This window comes from Aquarana catesbeiana, linkage group LG10 (genome assembly GCF_042186555.1).
Source record: "Aquarana catesbeiana isolate 2022-GZ linkage group LG10, ASM4218655v1, whole genome shotgun sequence".
In the NCBI taxonomy this organism is placed as follows: domain Eukaryota; kingdom Metazoa; phylum Chordata; class Amphibia; order Anura; family Ranidae; genus Aquarana; species Aquarana catesbeiana.
In genome coordinates this window covers 72,339,318-72,359,690 of record NC_133333.1, presented here as the reverse complement: position 1 = coordinate 72,359,690, position 20,373 = coordinate 72,339,318, and the positions used below count along the sequence as shown (strand labels likewise).

The window sequence follows — 20,373 nt, the reverse complement described above, 5'->3', positions numbered from 1 at the left end:
TCAATTCCTCAAGGAACAGGTTAAGCAGATGCTTGGCCTCCTTCCCAGTGAGGAAGTGGAGAACTATGCAGACCTTCCACAGGTGCTGTGTTTTATGATTGATGCCATTCTGGATTCTGCCCAGCAAGCATCTCATTTGTCTCTCCTGTTGGTACACATGCGCAGGTCCCTTTGTCTTAAAAGTTGGGCAGCAGAGCTTTCATGCAAAAGATATTTAGCTGGCTTCCCATTCAAAGGGGAACGCCTATTTGGGGATGACCTAGACAATTTTATCCAAAAAAATTACAGGTGGTAAATCTACACTCCTACAAGTTAGGAGGAGTAAACGTCCACCATTCAAACGGTCTCTTTCCCCTTCCCCTGGAACATCAGGCTCTAAGTAGTGGCGACGGCCTTCCCAATCTACTTTCAGAGGAAAGGCCCAGGGTCACACCCAAGGGCAGAAAGAGGCTTGGGGGACGAAAGCCTGCCAAGCAGAGCCCCAAAACATCCCTGTGAAGGGGCACCCCCACTCGGCCGAGTGGGGGGAAGGCTCCTACAGTTTTCAGGAGCCTGGCAGGAAGAGGTTCAAGACAAGTGGGTGGTCTCTTCAGTATCTCTAGGTTACAGAATAGAGTTCCTAGAGCTTCCACCAGCTCGTTTCCTAAGGTCAAGAGTTCCCAAGGATCCAGTAAAGCGAGAACCGCTACTACTGGCCTTAGATCGCTTACTATCCCAGGGCCTACGGCCACATCACCCTGAAAGCGCCCGATCTCATCTGATCTCAGAGGCTAAGCAGGGTCGGCCTGGTTAGTACCTGGATGGGAGACTGCCTGGGAATACCAGGTGCCGTAGGCTAGAGTGATAGTAGACATGAACCCAAAAGATCAGGGTTCAGGGGTCTACTCGAATCTCTTCACCATTCCAAAGCCAAATGGAGATGTCAGACCCATCTAGATCTAAAGGATCTGAATCAGTTTCTACACATTCGATCCTTCTTAATGCAGTCAATTCATTCGGTGGTCTCCCCCCTGCAGGGGGGAGAATTCATGGCATCAATAGATATCAAAGATGCATATCTTCATGTGCCGATTTTTCCCGCTCACCAAAAATATCTAAGGTTAGCGGTAGACCAGCGCCATTTCCAGTTTGGGGCCCTTCCTTTCGGTCTCACTACAGCGCCTCGAATTTTTACAAAAATTCTAGAACCTCTCTTAGCAAATCTAAGAGCTCAGGGCATAACTGTGGTAGCTTATCTAGACGATTTGCTACCCATAGAGCAATTGGTGGCACACCTGAATCGCGCTGTCTTCAAGACAGTAAGACATTTGGAAAGACTAGGCTGGATAATCAACCTAGATAAGTCTTCTTTGCAACCTTCAACAAGGTTGGAGTATCTAGGCATGATCATAGACACCGCTCAAGGCAGGGTGTTTCTACCAGAGCCAAAGGTCAAGGCTGTAAGAGCTCTAGTCCACATAGTATTAAGCAAAAAGAGTCCATCCATTCGGCTATATATGAGATTGTTAGGAAAGATGGTTGCCACTTTCGAGGCTGTTCCATTTGCCCAGTTTCACTCAAGGCCCCTACAGAGAAGCATTCTCGCAGCTTGGAACAAAAAGACTCATGCCTTGGATATTCTGATGTGCCTATCCCCAAGGATACGCAAAAGCCTCAATTGGTGGTTACGAACCAAAAATCTTTTGAAAGGCAAAGCCTTTCTTCCACTACAATGGAAGATTGTAACCACAGATGCCAGCTTGACAGGCTGGGGAGCAGTACTGGAAGAAACATGCATGCAGGGAAGATGGTCTGCAACCGAGAGGCGCTTGCCCATCAATATTCTAGAAATTCAGGCAATTTACTTGGCCCTCATGCACTTGCCTTACAGGCTACAGGGTCATTCTATTCGGATACAATCCGACAATGCCACGGCTGTGGCTTACATCAATCACCAAGGAGGCACCAGAAGTCTGGATGCCCAAAGGGAGGTGAATCGCATTCCTGCATGGGTAGAAAGCCATGTTCCCTGCCTGTCTGCGGTATACATCCCAGGAGTGGAAAATTGGCAAGCGGATTTCTTAAGCCGCCGGCAATTATTCCCAGGAGAATGGTCCCTACACCCCGACATATTACAGATCATATGTCAAAGGTGGGGAACACCAGATGTGGATCTAATCGCGTCCAGATTCAACAGGAAGCTGGACAAATTTGTGTCCAGAACAAGGGATGTACTTTCTCAGGGGTCAGATGCTCTGACAATCCCATGGGATCAGTACAATCTAATATATAAGTGATAATGTCCAATCTAATGTATGCTTTCCCTCCGAACCCACTTCTTCCGCGGTTCCTGGGAAGGGTCAAAAGGGAAGCAAAGTCGGTCCTTTTAGTAGCCCCCGCTTGGCCCAGATGACCTTGGTATGCAGAAATCGTAAAGATGGCAGTGGGCAGGCCTTGGGTCCTCCCAATCCGGCCAGATCTGCTCACACAGGGTCCGATTTGCCACCCTGCTTTACGAAGTCTAAATTTGATGGCTTGGCTGCTGAGACCCACATTTTAAAAGACCGTGGGCTCTTGGAGTCAGTCCTTTCCACTCTGGCCAATGCCAGAAAGCCGGCCTCCAGGCTTATTTACTACAAATCTGGAAGGCATAGGCATCCTAGAAGGTATATGATTAGCAGAATCTTGACCTTTCTTCAGTCAGGCCTAGAAATGAGATTGGCTTTGAGCACTATCAAAGTCCAAATTTCGGCTTTGTCTATATATTTTTTTTCAGAAGCCAATTGCTCCACATTCCCTTGTCCGGGCCTTTATTCAGGGGCACTGCGGTTAAATCCGCCAGTTAAACCCTCCAGTATGCCCATGGGATTTGAATTTGGTGTTGTCGGCTTTACAGGGACAACCCTTTGAGCCACTGCACCTGGCTCCTTTAGCGCTTTTGACTAAAAAATTAGTTTTCTTGATAGCCATATCCTCTGTTAGGAGAGTATCAGAATTGGCAGCTTTTTCTTGTAAAGAGCCATATTTAATTATTCACAGACATTATTCAAGGACAGGATTGTTATGCGTCCTAATCGTTCCTTCTTACCTAAGGTGGTTTCAGGATTCCATTTGAATCAAGATATAATCCTACCATCCTTTTTTCCAGATCCGCAGTCCGTGGAGGAAGAATCTTTGCACGCTCTTGATGTGGTTAGAGCAGTCAGTGTCTATCTGCAGGCAACCGCTCAGATACAGAAAACTGATTGTTTGTTTATTCTGCCGGATGGCCATAAGAAAGGCCAAGCAGCGTCGAAATCCACTCTTTCTAGATGGATTAAACAGGTTATTTTTCAGGCTTATGATATAAAGAGGAAGACTCCTCCTTTTCATGTGAAAGCGCACTCAACTAGGGCTGTTAGTGCTTCTTGGGCAGTGCATCACCAGGCCTCCATGGCTCAGATCTGTAAGGCTGCGACTTGGTCTTCAGTCCATACATTCACCAGATTCTATCAGGTGGATGTAAGAGGGCAAGAGGATACCGCCTTCGGGCGCAGTGTACTGCAGGCTGCAGTTTAGTTCCTCTGGTCCGTTTGCGGTCTATTTTCTGGTCTGTGTCCCCCTCCCCTCAAATGAGCATTGCTTTGGGACATCCCACTATGTAATGAATACTCTGTGTCCCGTGATATATGATCAAGAAAATAGGATTTTTACATACAGCTTACCTGTAAAATCTTTTTCTTGAGAGTACATCACGGGACACAGAGCTCCCACCCTTCTATGGGTTTTACATGGTTACCTATTGCTTTGCTACAAAACTGAGGTCCTCCCCATATGGGAGGGGTTTTATAGGGGAGGTATTCTCCTTAATTGGGGATAACCAGTGTCCAATCACCGATGGTGCCTATCTAACCCACTATGTAATGAATATTCTGTGTCCCGTGATGTACTCTCAAGAAAAGGATTTTACAGGTAAGCTGTATTTAAAAATCCTATTTTTTTGTCTACTTTTCACATGTGCCATAATATTACCATGCTTAAACCAGTTGTCTGTAAATTATTTACTCTCAATACTGATACATTACTCCCTCCCCTTCTCTCGATAGAATATGGAAAAGTCTGCTTTTCTATTAACCTTGAAGAAGGAGATATATATATAAAGATGCAGATCTCTCTCTATATCTATATCTATATCTATATATCTATATATCAAAAACATTTCTTTTTGGCTTCCGAAACATGTCGGTGATTTAAGTCTAGCAGCTACTCCTATCTCCAATTGAGATGTATCATTGTTTTTATATTTTTTGTACATTTCATTGTCACATCTTTCTATTTTATATTAATAAAGTGAATATATTTTTATACATAACTTGGGTGTACCCTAATTTACATTCCCTCTGTGTCCGCATTATCCCCAGGGCCTAATCTCTTTTCATTTATATTTTTGGGATGTGATACAGAGTGTGGGTGTCAGGTCACCTTGAGGCTAGGTGACAGATGCACTCTGTAGGAGTCAGAAGTGCACCGCTAGGTAGTGGACCCTAGGACTGACTGCTGCGGATTGAACCCTGGGAGGTTCAGGAAGCAGGTCTACTGGATCACTGACACAGATCCCACTGGGAGCTAGAGCATAGATTCCCCAGGGCACGGAGTCTAAGAGCCAGCAGGTGTTCACCAGAGCCTTTAGTGGTAAGGATAGACTGCGCTGCAGTCTGGCTCCAGGTCGCGGCCCCCAGGATCTCACAGCTCACGCTCACTGTAGACTACAGGAGAAGAGGAAGGAGGCAGCAGGCTGGAACAACAAGGGAAGTAAGGGACAAGCCAAAGTCGGGGCCACAAGCAGACAAGGACAACAGAGTTCACGCCAAGGTTCAGGGTCACAGGCAAACAGGGATGGTCGGGGACACGCCAAAGGTCAGGGTCACGAGCAGACAGGAATAGTTAAGAACAGGCCAACAGTCGGTAACTGGAATCAGACGTAGGAAACACAGCAAGTACACATGAAAGCTAACACACAATGGTTGATCAGCACTGCTGGCTTGCAGTGCACAGGTTAATATAGGGTTCCCTGATAGGGCCTGGGGTGGGGCCATGCTTAGAGGAGAGGTTATAAAACCAGTCAGGTGAGAGGCAGCTGGTCTTTAGAGATGAACACATGGAAACAGGTAAGCTGACAAAAACTCTATTGCATAACCATGACAGTGGGGTTCCCCTATCCCTGGTTGGCTTTCACCTCTCTCCTCTTCATTTCCTTATCCAGTACAGGGACAGGTCTGTCTAGCGTTCAGGACAAGGATGCAGAACTACGCCCCCTCCTCCACTGTTAATGCATGTAGTAAAATGGGTTTACTACCCAGTGTCCAATCTCTGCCCCTTTGCTCTGCTGTGCTCAGGGCATCTGCCCCTTCTGCCAACCCCTTGTCCTGGCCCCGACCTTATGTACTAACCAGGCTTGCTGTATCCTGATGTATTTGTTGTAAGTCATCATTTTAAGCAATCATGCCTATTCTGCCTACTACATCAGGTGTGAACATCTTTACATTTTCACTCTACTTCCACCTTGGGGGTTATTTACGAAAGGCAAATCCAATTTGCACAAGTGCACTGCAAGTGTACGTGGAAGTGCAGTTGCTGTAAATCTGAGGGGTAGATCTGAAATGAGGGGAAGCTCTGCTGATTTTATTATCCAATCATGTGCAAGCTAAGATGCTTATTTTTATTTTCCTTGCATGTCCCCCTCAGATCTACAGCGACTGCACTTCCAAGTGCACTTGTAGTGCAAAGTGGATTTGCCTTTAGTAAAAAACCCCATTGTGTGCTATTGATGTTTCCTGACGCCACCATGGCAGCATACTAGTGATAGGCTCCGCCTTTCTCCCCTCCCTCAGGACCAATGAAATAGCATAAATTAAAGGCCAGTTAGGCCCCGCCCCATTCTTCTTTTTGTCCTCATACCTCCACACACCAGTGAAGAGTAAGCAGTACTATGTTCCCCCCTCTGCCTCCAGGCAGCTGCCGGCTGGGTTAAGCCTCTCCCTGTACAAAGTCCCAGTATTAGGCTGCTAAAAGCGCCAGAGTAGCTTGGGAGCTCCTTCTGTGGGTCTCGATGGAGCTGAGCAGTTTTTCCTCTTTAGGAATGAAATCTGCCTTTAAGGTTGGTGTCTGCAACGCTTGTTGGGTTTGGGGAGGCCAGCTTTGCATCCTTCTTACCTTTGCCTTTGTTTGTCTCCTGTCATTTTCTCATTTTCTGCACCTCCTGTTCTTTTCCTCCTGCAGTGGCACTGGTCTGGGTACATTACTCCCCCTAGACAGGTTCTCTGTCCTTTGCTGTCCTAGGCTGGCTGTAGGTATAGCTTATGTTTGTAGGTTGTGTATGTATAGGTTTGGGGCAGGGGGTATGTGTGTGTATGTATATGTGTGTGTGTGTATATATATATATATAAATATATATGTGTATTGTGGGGGATCAGAGGGGTGGACAGCTGGCTCAGAGACAGCCCATTAAAACAAAAGTGGCTTTATTCAGCAAAATGGCAGAATGAACATAAGATAAGACAGACTTGTCACACGGTTGTGCACACAGGTACAGCTCACAGTTCAGCAGCACACATGCTTATAGGTAATAGTTCATGGCTCCAATCAGAGCTACAGACTTTATGTGGTTAAGCTCACCCAGCACACCATTCAGTAATGGACATTTTCACACAGCATGCTGCTGTCTCTCTCTCCTACTCAAACAGCTCCTCTCTGAGACTTTCAGCCCAGCTGACAATAAACAGGTCTGAAGGGGAAATACCTGTCCTCTTTGATTAACCCCTTCTTAACCCTGCCCCAGGCTGACCCTCTGCAGTATGTATATATGTTCATGTATATGTTTGTGTATATATGTGTGTGTTCTTATGTTGGTTGGCATGTATGTATGTGGGGGGATGTTATATGGAGCAGTATGTGCATGTATTTATATATGCATGCATATTTAAAAAAAAAAAAAAAAAAAAAAAAAAAAGGGGAAAGGAGAGAGTGTGTAGATGTATGTATATATTTAGATATACATTAATAGAGGGAGAAGCAAAGTCGCTGTTGCCTTATCTATTTTTCCTCTTCTCGGTCTTTCTGCGGCTGTCCGTCTCTTAGCTGCTCGTCCCATTTCTCCACGGTTCGAGTATCAGTCACCACCCATACAAAAGACCCTCAACACTTAGGTGGGGACCACCGCGTCGGTAAGTTTTCAGGAAAAGAGTGCCCGCTCATGCGGATTGCTTTGATTTGCTTCAGCTCCGCGCGCCCACGCTCTCAAAGGCCAGAGCCAGAGGCCATAGAAAGGCGGACGTTCTCCAGAGAAGCATAGCTCGGTTGCCACTCCCACTCAGGAGAGAGGTTCCAAGGAAAATGTCTTAGCTCTTCTTTCCCAGACCCAGCACCCCAACAAGAGTCCTGCAGGACCTGTGGCACAGTGCCTATGCCCAGGATGCTGGTGAGTGAAGTCGGCCTGGTTGAAGTTTGCAGCTGACAGGTAATACCGAATGTCCTTATTACTTATAAGGTGGCACAAAACTTCTGTTTTAAACTCACTGTAATTACTCTATCTAGCCAGCCCCCTTGTTGCGAGTCTAGTCACTAGCAGAACAACCTGCCTCATGGATCACTCATCCTCTCAGTACTCCTGAGGAGGGGGCGCAGCCTGCAAATTATTTTAGCTCCCTTGTACCAGAGGAAGATCTGGAGCTACTTGGTGTCAGTTTTTCTTTGGAGAACTGTGTATCCAGGCAGTTACGCAGACCATTACATGGTTTAAAAGACAAAGTCATATTTACCCTTTCAATGAGCAATCACTTTTCCATTAGGAAACTGGTTTCATTCAAGGCGGCTATAGCATCACTGAAATCCATGCCTACAGTGGGACCGGCTGTTGTCCAATAGGGTGGCAGGTGGGAAGGGCCTGCCACTCAACAGAGGCCCTTACCTGGGTGACGGGTACTTTGGGTTTCTGCTCCCAGGATATGGTTGGGGAGGAAATCCTTAGGGCTGATATCTTGGGACCCGGCCAAGATGTATCAGTAAATTTCACTGTGGAAGCAGCAATAGTCTCAACCTGGTGCCTGGCCAAGGCAATGCTATACTCAGTTACGGCTAGGGGTACCCTATGGTTGAGACCCGGGGTGGTGTTTGGCTTCCTAGAAACAAAATTAGAATAGTCACTTTATAGTGCAAGATCTCTGTTTGATATGAAACCAGAGACAGCCATGTCGGAAGTGACAGGAGGAGGGTCGGTTCTTCTCCCATAACAGAAAGCAGGAAAGTAAAAAAAGAAAAAAAAAAAAAAAAAACCTAAAAAAATAAATAAATAAATAAAGGGAGAAATGTGTTTCTCCCGCTAGGTTCCGCTCCTCTAGGGGCAACGTTTCATAAAGTCCATAAATGAAAATCTTTGGGTGTACCGCAGGTACCCACAAAACCCTTTTACCAGGCGCATGCCCAGACTTTTAAGCTAGGTCCCAGTGGGCGCGCATCACGGGCTACTGGACAGTGGATTGTGCTGATCCTTGGAGGATAGGCACTCATGGTCACTTCGGTGGATTCCTCACTGTTCCTTCTCCGGACCTTTTTCTCCCCCTCGGAGCTGCCAGATCCACCGCAACCACGGCGGTTACAATACTTAGACACTTCAGACTCAGAGGGGAGCTGTCCTGATCCCATCTCACAGGAGAGATTGTAGGTTTCCTACCCACCCCTGTTTGTAGGTCACGGGGGTTGGAGAGAAGCATTCACTTGCAGCAGATGGCTGCAGGCTTTCGCTAGATCATCAGGATTCTTAGCCTTACATCCCAAAAATGTTTTCTTTTCTTTTTTATTCCAAAGTAAATTTGGCGATTGGTTGGACACATCTCCGCTTTATCAGCCTACCTTTTAGCCTATTACTATCTCTAAGAACATTCACAGAGGTTTCAGTGCCGTGTCAGTTCCTCTTGGAGAACAGGGTCTCCAGATTCGCCACTACCTGGGCGTCATTCCTTTCTACATAAAAAAAAAAAAAAAAAGGAGGTCAACTTTTTCTTTCCAACAGTTAAAGTGCCTGTGGGGGCTCTACTGGTTCCTCTGTTTTGCTTCCATCAGAAAAGGACGGTGACGGTCATAAGGAGAATTCTGAGATTAGATGCCTCTACCTCCTGGACGACTTCTAGGTGTCTCAGCCTCCTGGCCGTAATGTTGTCATTCATACCGATGATTCCTTGGGTGCATGGGCACCGGTGCTAGTTTCAACTACAACGGAGGAAACAGTATCCGGCGCAGCTATGGTCAGTGTCACGCAGTATGTATAGCGGTCCGCAGTGATGGAAAGACCTTGAGGATGTCACGAACCATCTGACTGGATCAATGTGATGAATCATATCGGCAAGACAGCCTGGAAGGCACACTGTGAGGGTCTGTCAGTCAAGCCAAGCAGAGATTGCTAGCCAAGGAAGGTAGTCCCAAAAGCGCTGGAAGGTCAGGCAGCCTTTTTTATCACTTTGACCTTGCTACACAGAATCAAGGGTGACCAGTCATCTTGCGGTTGAGCAACAGGACAGCAATTGCGTATTTTCAGCTCCAGGGAGGATCTTGTGGCAATATGCTATTGAGAGATGTAGAACCCAGAATGTCTGAGTAGGAAGATCACCAGCAAATTCCAGAAGCAATTTACCTCCTGGGGGACTAGAATACACGGACATACTGTCCATCATGCAAGCTTGCCAGAGCATGAGGGGGAGGCTTGTCCACAGATGGCCTACCACAGATAGGCTTCTTTGCTTCTCACAGCAAATGCCAATTTAAGAAGAGGTCTGACTCGGTTTCTGCTCCCCAAAGCAGAGAACAGAAGTTGAGTTTCTCCATGAAACTGCAATCAAGCCTACTGTATATGATTTTCCCCAACTTCTCTCGTAATGAAATTCCTCTGAAAGCTGTCAAGAATGAGCATGGTAGTCACGACCACCCCTCCATTCTGACCATAGGAGTCTTGGTGCTTCCTGGCTATCTACTTCAGAATACAGAAGTCGATTCCCCTTCACACATGCACAGACCAGAGATACAAACATAATGGCGGGAAGGGGAAGCCGCAGAACCTAGATTGCTCCAGAGTTGCTCCAAGAGTGAGCTCTACTTTGGGGGGTGTGAAAGGCACTCTATGCCAAGATCTGGAACAAACTTGTGTTTTTTTTCTGATTTGCATGGCAAGATATTATTCTTGCTGCACCTCTGGTGGCAGCTGTTCTGGTCTTCTTGTAGGTCAGATTGGACATGAACCTTACCCTATACTCTTTTGAGGTTGCAGGTGTCTGCAAGAACAAGGTTTAATTTGGCCAAAGGCCCTTTAGTTTGCAAAATTTTGAAGACAGTCAGGAGGTTTCATCAACCGCGAGAGAGAATCTTTCACAATTAAAATCTTTGGATGCTGTTGGGGTTTATTTCAACTATTTACTCCAACAGGGCTGTGTTCGGTTTAAGACATCGCGTACTAACCAGTATTTAGCGCAAATCGTCAAACAGAAGTCGGTTTGAGTTTCAAGCCCTTAGAGCTTCAGAAAAGCATATTGCTTTTGTTACAGGAGTAGAGCTGCATCCTGTAGTTCAGCTTATATCAGAGGTAGCGACAGCCCTCCATCTATCAATCATCTGCTCATTGCCTAACTTTCCAGACGTTCAAGCAAGAAAACCACACAAATTGGTCATTCCCAGAGCTTGAAAGAAGTTTCTGTCCACAATTGCTCTTTTCAGTTCATATAAGTCTTTCACTGTTCCAGATGGAATTCATCAGGCAAGAGAGGTTGCCTCCTGGACTTTAGCAAGATTGGTTGTGCAGATGGGAAATGGGTCGTGAGCCTCCTTCAGTGGCAGGATGCATCCTCTTCCAGAGGGGTTGAGGCCTCATAGGCGGCCCAGTTGAAAGCATCTATGGATTCATTCTACAGGAAAGTGGCATGCTTTTCCCAGCATACCTTTTCTACCTTTACAGAATAGATCTGGGTGCCTTATCAGTGGGCTTCAGAGGAATGACTGTTCAGTCTTCAGTCTTATATGAAAATATATATGTATAATATATATAAAATAATTATTTTGATTTGTTAAGTAGAACCCACCCTGTCAGCTAGGATATGTATCACTAGTATGCTGCCATGGTGGCGTCAGGAAAATGGAAAATTGTATCATACTTACCGTAATTTTCCTTTCCTGACGCCAATCCATGGTAGCATATGGACCCACCCTTGTGCGTTTCGGTATCTAGCTAATTACGAAGAATGGGGCGGGGCCTAACTGGCCTTTAATTTATGCTATTTCATTGATCCTGAGGGAGGGGAGAAAGGCGGAGCCTATCACTAGTATGCTGCCATGGATTGGCATCAGGAAAGGAAAATGACGGTCAGTATGATACAATTTTCTGTTTTTTCAGTACATGATACAGTAGCTCCTTCTGATTGCCTGCTAGTTTATTGTACGAAAGAACGTTCTTGACAGTGAACATTCTTTTCCTTCGAGGTCAAACTTTTTCTAGCTCATGCGCAGTTCATTTTCAGTGTGTTTCGTACGACTCCCCCATTAACGATTCCAAATTTGGTAATTTTTGTGAAAAAAAGAAAACATGTTGGATCAGGCACTTTCGGTTGTGGCCAAAAATCAAATGGAGTAGCGGGTACACTAATGATGTGAAAAACTAACAAACAATCTGACTATCGATGTGAATTTTTGTTATTTTGGGTAAAATGAAGGCTCATAAAACTGAACAAAACATAAAAGAACCAAGTCAGGGCTCATCATCCGATCCAGGAGAAGAGGCAGCATCCCTCAAAGAGCCCCATAAATCTATCCAATCGAACCAAATTTTGTCAAACTTTACTGGGCAATTTCTATTGATATATGTAATCTTATACAATGGTAAAACTGGGTCGAGTACAGAATGCCAACCAGTAACCATCAGCGGACCATTAGCTTTCCAATCTGAGATTAGTGACCTGATTAGCTAGCATCACCGTCCAAAAGAAATGAAGGAATGAAGAGATAGACATGACCAGACCATATGCATAAAGAATGCCTCAGGGGTACCACATATGGGACAAAACACGGGAGTAGAGGGCTAGATAGCCATCAATCTTTGTGGAGTAAAATATGCTCTGTGTAAAAACTTAAGTTGAAGGAGGTGATCCCTGGCAGAAATCATGGTGGTAACATAAGAGGAAAAACAGTCCTCTCATTCATCTTCTTCCAAATCAGGTCCACCTACCATTTTCTGAGAGTCCTGGTAAGTTTAGAGGTATAAGCTACAGAAAGGCGGAAGTATAGTGAGGATAAGGACTTGTTTAACACCATAGAGATTAGTAAACGCTGGTTCTGATGGGGGAGGACAGGAACTGCTTACGAAATACATGGAGTAATTGTAGGTACCTAAAAAACATCTGATTTGGCAAATTAAAATCAGCCTTAAGATCAGAAAACATATGCAACTTGTCAGCTGTAACAATATGTTTCAATCCCACTAACCTTCTGGTCACCCAAACTTAAGGGTCAGGAACACTGTTCATATGTGGAATAGGGATGAGCTTCGAGTTCGAGTCGAACTCATGCTCGACTCGAACATCGGCTGTTCGCAAGTTCGCCGAACAGCGAACAATTTGGGGTGTTCGCGGCAAATTCGAATGCCGCGGAACACCCTTTAAAAGTCTATGGGAGAAATCAAAAGTGCTAATTTTAAAGGCTTATATGCAAGTTATTGTCATAAAAAGTGTTTGGGGACCTGGGTCCTGCCCCAGGGGACATGGATCAATGCAAAAAAGAGTTTTAAAAACGGCTGTTTTTTCAGGAGCAGTGATTTTAATAATGCTTAAAGTCAAACAATAAATGTGTAATATCCCTTTAAATTTCGTAGCTGGGGGGTGTCTAGAGTATGCCTGTAAAGGGGCGCATGTTTCCCATGTTTAGAACAGTCATTTAAAACTACTCGCGGCTATTGCATTGCCGGTCCGGCAATACACATAAAAGTTCATTGATAAAAATGGCATGGGAATTCCCCACAGGGGAACCCCGAACCAAAATTTAAAAAAAAAAAAAAAAAAAGACGTGGGGGTCCCCTTAAATTCCATACCAGACCCTTCAGGTCTGGTATGGATTTTAAGGGGAACCCCGCGCCAAAATTAAAAAAATAAACGGCGTGGGGTCCCCCCAAAAATCCATACCAGACCCTTATCCGAGCATGCAATCTGGCAGGCCGCAGGAAAAGAGGGGGGGGGACAAGAGAGCGCCCCCCCTCCTGAACCGTACCAGGCCACATGCCCTCAACATTGGGAGGGTGCTTTAGGGTAGCCCCCCAAAACACCTTGTCCCCATGTTGATGAGGACAAGGGCCTCATCCCCATAACCCTGGCCGGTGGTTGTGGGGGTCTGTGGGCGGGGGCTTATCGGAATCTGGAAGCCCCCTTTAACAAGGGGACCCCCAGATCCCGGCCCCCCCTGTGTGAAATGGTAAGGGGGTACAAAAGTAACCCTACCATTTCACTAAAAAACTGTCAAAAATGTTAAAAATGACAAGAAACCGTTTTTGACAATTTTTCTTCTTGCTTCTTCTTTCTTCCTTCTTTTATCTTCCTTCATCTTCTTCTTCTTCTTCTGGTTCTTCTGGCTCTTCCTCCGGTGTTCTTGTCCAGCATCTCCTCCGCGGCGTCTTCTATCTTCTTCTCCTCGGGCCGCTCCGCACCCATGGCATGGGGGGGGAGGCTCCCGCTCTTCTCTTCATCTTCTTCTCTTCTTCATCTTCTTCATCTTCTTCATCTTTTTCTCTTCTTCATCTCCTTCTTCGGGCCGGTCCGCATCCATGCTGGCATGGTGGGAGGCTCCCGCTGTGTGACGCGTCTCCTCTTCTGACGGTTCTTAAATAATGGGGGCGGGGCCACCTGGTGACCCCACCCCCCTCCGACGCACGGGACATGACGGGACTTCCCTGTGGCATTCCCCGTGACGTCACAGGGAAGTCCCGTCAAGTCAACGTGCGTCAGAGCCGGGCGGGGTCACCGGGTGGCCCCGCCCCCCGTTATTTAAGAACCGTCAGAAGAGGAGACGCGTCACACAGCGGGAGCCTCCCACCATGCCATGGGTGCGGAGCAGCCCGAGGAGAAGATAGAAGACGCCGCGGAGGAGATGCTGGACGAGAACGCCGGAGGAAGAACCAGAAGAGCCAGAAGAAGAAGATGAAGGAAGATAGAAGAAAGAAGAAGCATTTAAATAAAGGAATTGTCAAAAACTGTCTCTTGTCATTTTTAACCATTTTGACAGTTTTTTAGTGAAATGGTAGGGTACCCCCTTACCATTTCACACAGGGGGGGCCGGGATCTGGGGATCCCCTTGTTAAAGGGGGCTTCCAGATTCCGATAAGCCCCCTGCCTGCAGACCCTCACAACCACCGGCCAGGGTTGTGGGGGATGAGGCCCTTGTCCTCATTAAAATGGGGACAAGGTGTTTTGGGGGGCTACCCCAAAGCACCCTCCCAATGTTGAAGGCATGTGGCCTGGTACGGTTCAGGAGGGGGGGCGCTCTCTCGTCCCCCCCCTCTTTTCCTGCGGCCTGCCAGGTTGCGTGCTCAGATAAGGGTCTGGTATGGAATTTAGGGGGACGCCCACGTCATTTTTTTTTTTAATTTTGGTTCGGGGTTCCCCAGTGGGGAATTCCCATGCCGTTTTTATCAATGAACTTTTATGCGTATTGTCGGACCGGCAATGCAATAGCCGCGAGTAGTTTTAAATGACTTTTTTTCTTTGAAATGTCATTTTGCTGTCAGACTGTTCTAAATATGGGAAACATGGGCCCCTTTACAGGCATACTATAGACACCCCCCAGCTACGAAATTTAAAGGGATATTACACTTTTATTGTTTGACTTTAAGCATTAAAATCACTGCTCCTGAAAAAACGTCCGTTTTTAAAACTTTTTTTTGCATTGATCCATGTCCCTGGGGCAGGACCCAGGTCCCCAAACACTTTTTATGACAATAATTTACATATAAGCCTTTAAAATTAGCACTTTTGATTATTCATGTTCGTGTCCCATAGACTTTAACGGTGTTCGCGTGTTCGAACGAACTTTTTTCCTGTTCGCATGTTCTGGTGCGAACCGAACAGGGGGGTGTTCGGCTCATCCCTAACGTGGAAGAGCTGGATTACACAACAGTGGGATATGAGGGGAAAATGTCACTAGACAAAGTTACTGAGAGTGGAGTATGAGCCCACGATAGCCGCTTTCCAAAACGTTTTTCAGGACAGCACCCGAGAGATCATGGCTCCTCCTCCCACAGGAAACACCTCATCAATTAAGTCTTTTAAATTGGAGCTCTCCACGTTGCCTCGTCAGTTTTTTGTGTTTCCTCCAGCTGGAGGAACACCTCTGGTGGGAGCCATGTTTATCCTGGGAGACACAGGTTCTCACCTGTTAGGTCTTTTATGGCTAGGAGAGTGAGCCTCCCACTTGCCTCTCAGATGGATGGTCCCGTGGGCTCCCTCTCCCTCTTCCGTGCTCGGGGAGAGCCTGTACGTCTGGGGGTGCTGCCTCCAAAATTTTTTTGGCCAGACAGGCGGCCGTCCTCTGTTCCCTGCGGGCTGCATTGGAGGAACGAGCGGTGGCGGCCGCCATGTTTCTGGTGGCAGAAGAGCTCTTCAGCCACGTCCTGTAATGGGAGGAGGCAGCACTTCCGGGTCGGCGCGCGCGTCATTTCCAGTCGCAAAGAGCAGTGGGAGAGGGCAGGGTCACCTGGTGCCTTATTTCCGGTTCCAGGTCAGCGCAGCGGCGTTTTCGAATCTGGAACCGGTCGTTTCACCACGTACCGCAGACAGCTATGGATAGCGATGCAGCGGATAAGGGGGCAAGCCAAGGCGCCAGCAAGGCTAAGGTAAGGGGCTGTGTCCTCTATTACCCGGGGCCGTTTTCTCCTGTGGGGGGGTTACTCACCCTTTCCCCCCCTTCCCCCACCACCCACCCCCCCCTTCCATGGGAATGTATGTTGCAGTGGCTAGATTTAGTATATCTGCCCTACAACAGGGGATTAGGTGGTGGTGGCGGCTTGCTGGGCACATGGAAAGTGAGATGTTATCTTCCTTAGTGCACCTGGGTGTCTTTTTTTGCGCTGTATTGCAGCCTTTTAAGCGTGGTTCCATGTCTCTTTTCTGTTTGTCCAGGCCAAAGGTTCTGCCCAACCAGTCAAGAAAAGGTGCCCTGTCTGCAAAGAGAAATTAAGCAATGCTTGGACCAAAACGCTTTGTGCAGAGTGCATTACAAATTTGGTAAGAGAGGAGACTCCATCTGTATGTGGCGACTTGGTTTCAACAATAAAGGATGAGCTCCGGGCCACCTTTCAGGCTTTTAGGTCTAACCTAAGAGAGGAACTAGGTCCCTCTAGGGATTCTTTGGTTCCGCAGCCATCTTCAGAACCCCAGGGCGGCTCTCAAATAATTTTTGGGGGTCCGATATCCCAGGACGCTTCCCAAGGGTCCGTTTCCCTCGCTCCAGATGATACAGATTCTGAGGAGGAGGAAAATGAATCAGATGCTGCTTCTAAATACAAATTGTCTCTAGAAGAGGTGGGAGGACTCCTGAAGGTAATCCATGCCACTTTGGGGATAGAAGAGGAAAAGAAGAAACTCTCCCTGCATGACCGCATGTATGCTGGTTTAGGAGATTCAAAAGGCCGTTCTTTTCCAGTCCATTCAGTTATCACTGATATGATTAAAAAAGAGTGTCTGGAACCTGAGAAAAAGCCTTTCTTTTCCCGGGCTCACAAGAAAAGATTTCCATTTGAGGAAAATACAGATTCTATATGGAATAAGGTTCCAAAATTGGACTCTGCCTTTTCTCAGGTCTCTAAGTCTACGGACCTCGCCTTTGAGGATATGGGCACTCTGAAGGAGCCTATGGACAAAAGGATGGACCTGCTTCTTAAAAGAACCTGGCAATCAGTGATGCACAATCTGAAACCAGCAATGGCAACAACCTGTGTTGCAAGGAACTTAGATCACTGGGTTAACCAGTTGAAAGCCCATGTCATAGCAGATTCCTCAAAACAGGAGATTCTAGACTCTTTTTCAACCCTGTCTGCAGCAATATCATATATTGCGGATGCATCTGCGGAATCTATCCGCATGTCAGCAAGGTCAGCAGCTTTAACTAATTCTGCCAGAAGGGCCTTATGGCTGAAGACGTGGCCAGGGGATGCTGCATCTAAAAATAGACTGTGTGGTATTCCGTTTGCAGGTGATCTGCTATTCGGTTCAGAACTAGAGTCCATTCTTGACCGTACGGCAGATAAGAAAAAGTCGTTTCCGGTTAAGAAAAAGCAGGTGCAAACCCGTAAGTGTTTCTTTCGGCCCCAAAAAGGTCAGCAGGAAGGAAAAACGCAGGGCAAAAGGAAGTCATGGTCTTCTCAGAAGCCCAAAGGTAGGGGTGGAGTCCTCTTCAATCCTCCTGCGGCCTCTGCAAAACCACAATGACTCCTTCAAGGTCGGGGGAAGACTCCAGGAGTTTCTTCCTCAGTGGAGAGCCATTTCTTCAAATCAGTTTGTTGTAAATATGCTCTCCCAGGGGTATGTGATAGAATTCACGGAAGAACCTCCAAAAAATTTCCTGGTGACAAACGTCCCAAGGGATGCAGTCAAGGCTTTCGCCATGAAGTCCCTAATTCAGGAACTGAAAAATCAGAAAGTCATTGTTCCGGTCCCGGCAGGGGAGTTCTTCCAGGGGTTCTACTCACATGTTTTTCTGGTTCAGAAACCTTCAGGAAAGTTCCGTCTTATCCTGAATCTCAAAATGCTGAACAAATCCGTAGAGTACAGAAGGTTTCGGATGGATTCAATATTTTCAGTAAGAAATCTCCTGTATCAAGGGTGCTATATGGCATCAATAGATTTACAAGATGCCTATCTCCACATTCCTATTGCCGCCAGGTCACAGAAATTTCTGAGGTTAGCACTGAAAAAAGGGAAGAAGGTGGTACATCTACAATTCAGAGCACTCCTGTTTGGTCTGTCATCATCCCCAAGGGTCTTCACGAAAATAATGGCCGAAGCTCTGGCGCCTCTGCGTCTAGAGGGGATCTCAGTTATTCCTTATCTGGACGACCTGCTGTTTTTTGCCCAGACCAGAGAAGGTCTTCAAGAAAACTTGCTCAGAGCCCGTGTTCACCTAGAATCCATGGGGTGGATTTTAAACCTTCAAAAATCAAATCTGATTCCCTCACAGGAAGTGTTATTCCTGGGTTTCCGTATCAACTCTTTGGAACAAAAAATTTTTCTTCCAGAGGAAAAACAGAAAAAGTTGGTACAAGTGGTGTCACTGCTACAGTCCAATCAATTTCTGTCCATCAGGAAGGTCATGTCAGCATTGGGAACCCTGACCTCTTCCATACCGGCCATCCAGTGGGCAAAGCCCCACTTCAGACCTCTGCAAAGTTTCCTGTTAAAAACCTGGAATCACCAGCAGGATTCACTAGATTCATTAGTGAAGATCCCTACTTCAGTAAAAAGAAGTCTTTGGTGGTGGAAGAACCAGACAAGGTATTCAGAGGGTCTGTTATGGTCCTACCCAACTCAGGTGAGCTTGACAACCGATGCCAGTTCCTGGGGTTGGGGGGCTCATATGAGCGGCCGGTGGGCCCAGGGCTCGTGGGTCACAAAAGATGCACTGAGGTCCTCAAATTGGAGGGAACTAAAAGCTATAGAGATGGCCTTACTGACCTTTGTGAAAGAAGTCCAGGGGCAGCATACTCAGATCCTGTCAGACAACGCCACGTCGGTGGCTTACATAAACAGACAGGGGGGAACCAGAAGCAAAGTTCTGCAAAGCCTGGCAAAAGGCATTCTGAGTTGGGCAGAGCTCCATACTCTATCCTTATCCGCGGTCCATTTAAAAGGGACCCTAAACAGAGTAGCGGACTTCCTAAGCAGGAACCAGATATTGGAAGCGGAGTGGCAATTGAATCCAGAAATCTTCCATTTAATAGTGCAGAAATGGGGGCGCCCAAGAGTGGATCTCTTTGCCACCCAGGAAAACTCACAAATGTCTCGCTTCTTCTCCCTGAACAGGAACGAGGCATCACTGGGAGTGGATGCTCTGGCGCACGATTGGAAATTTCACCTCTGTTACGCATTCCCCCCGTTTCAGCTTATCCCTTGGGTCATAGCAAAAATCAGGAAGGAGGATACAACCGTGATCCTCATCACTCCCTTCTGGTCAAAAAGGCCTTGGTTTTCATTCCTTCTTCAGATGCAACTAAAACCATACTGGCACCTTCCGTTAAGAAAAGACATTCTGTTACAAGGTCCTCTGCTTCACCAGGAAGTAGCAAAACTAAAGCTCACGGCCTGGCTACTGAGGAACAGCTCTTGAAGAGAAAAGGTTTCTTGGATAGGTTGGTAGCTACCCTCCTATCCAGTAGAAAGAAGGTTACAAGAGCAATATATTCCAAAGTTTGGAAAATCTTCAACTCCTGTTGCACAGCATCTGACAGATCACCAAAACAAACTTCTTCTGTTCTTGAGTTCCTGCAAGAAGGGGCGGACAAGGGCCTAGCGGTCAGCACCCTCAAGGTTCAAGTTGCTGCGCTGGGGGTATTCCTGGAAAAATCCATTTCATCAGAACCCCTAGTAATAAGTTTCTTCAAAGCTCTTACCCGGTCTAGACCAGTGGTAATCAAAAGCTGTCCAGCATGGGACTTATCGGTTGTTCTACAGGCCCTGACCAAGGAACCTTTTGAACCCATTAATTTAGCCTCCCTGAAATTAATTACTTTTTTAGTGGCTGTTACAACAGCTCGAAGAGTCAGTGAGCTGCAAGCCTTATCAATCAGGGAGCCTTTCTTTTCCATTTTTTCAGACCGAATTGTTCTAAAGACGGATCCTAATTTTTTGCCGAAGGTCGCTTCGATCCAGAATCGAACTCAGGAAATAATACTTCCTACCTTTTGTTCTAATCCATCGTGTAGGAAGGAAGAAGAATTCCATACCCTGGATGTTAAAAGAGCAGTCTTGAGTTACTTGGAAAACACTAAAGACTTTAGATGTTCAGATGCTCCATTTGTTTTATTTTCTGGTAATAAAAAAAGGAAGACAAGCTTCTAGAGGAACCATTGCCAGATGGTTGAGAATGGCTATCTCAGAAGCCTATTCCCTTACAGGTCAAGAGAGTCCAGTGAATGTCCGTGCTCATTCTACAAGAGCTTTGGCGGTGAGTTGGGCAGAAAAAGCTGGCGCCACCCCCGAACAAATCTGTAAGGCAGCTACTTGGACAAGTCTGACAACCTTTGCCCGTCATTATAGGTTAGACCTCATGACGGCTGGGGACCAGGCTTTTGGAAGGAAAGTCTTACAGGCTGTTGTCCCACCCTAAATGGAGTAAGTCTCGATTATC

At 46.6% G+C, this 20,373-nt stretch overlaps 1 protein-coding gene and 1 pseudogene across 3 annotated transcripts in view; one reads left to right on the top strand and one right to left on the bottom strand.

Annotated features, from left to right (window-relative positions):
• The window catches only part of TMC4 (transmembrane channel like 4), a 1,453,434-nt gene that overhangs the window by 1,136,411 nt on the left and 296,650 nt on the right, over window positions 1-20,373 (bottom strand). The window lies entirely within an intron of this gene.
• On the top strand, window positions 720-837 carry LOC141111584 (5S ribosomal RNA; annotated as a pseudogene).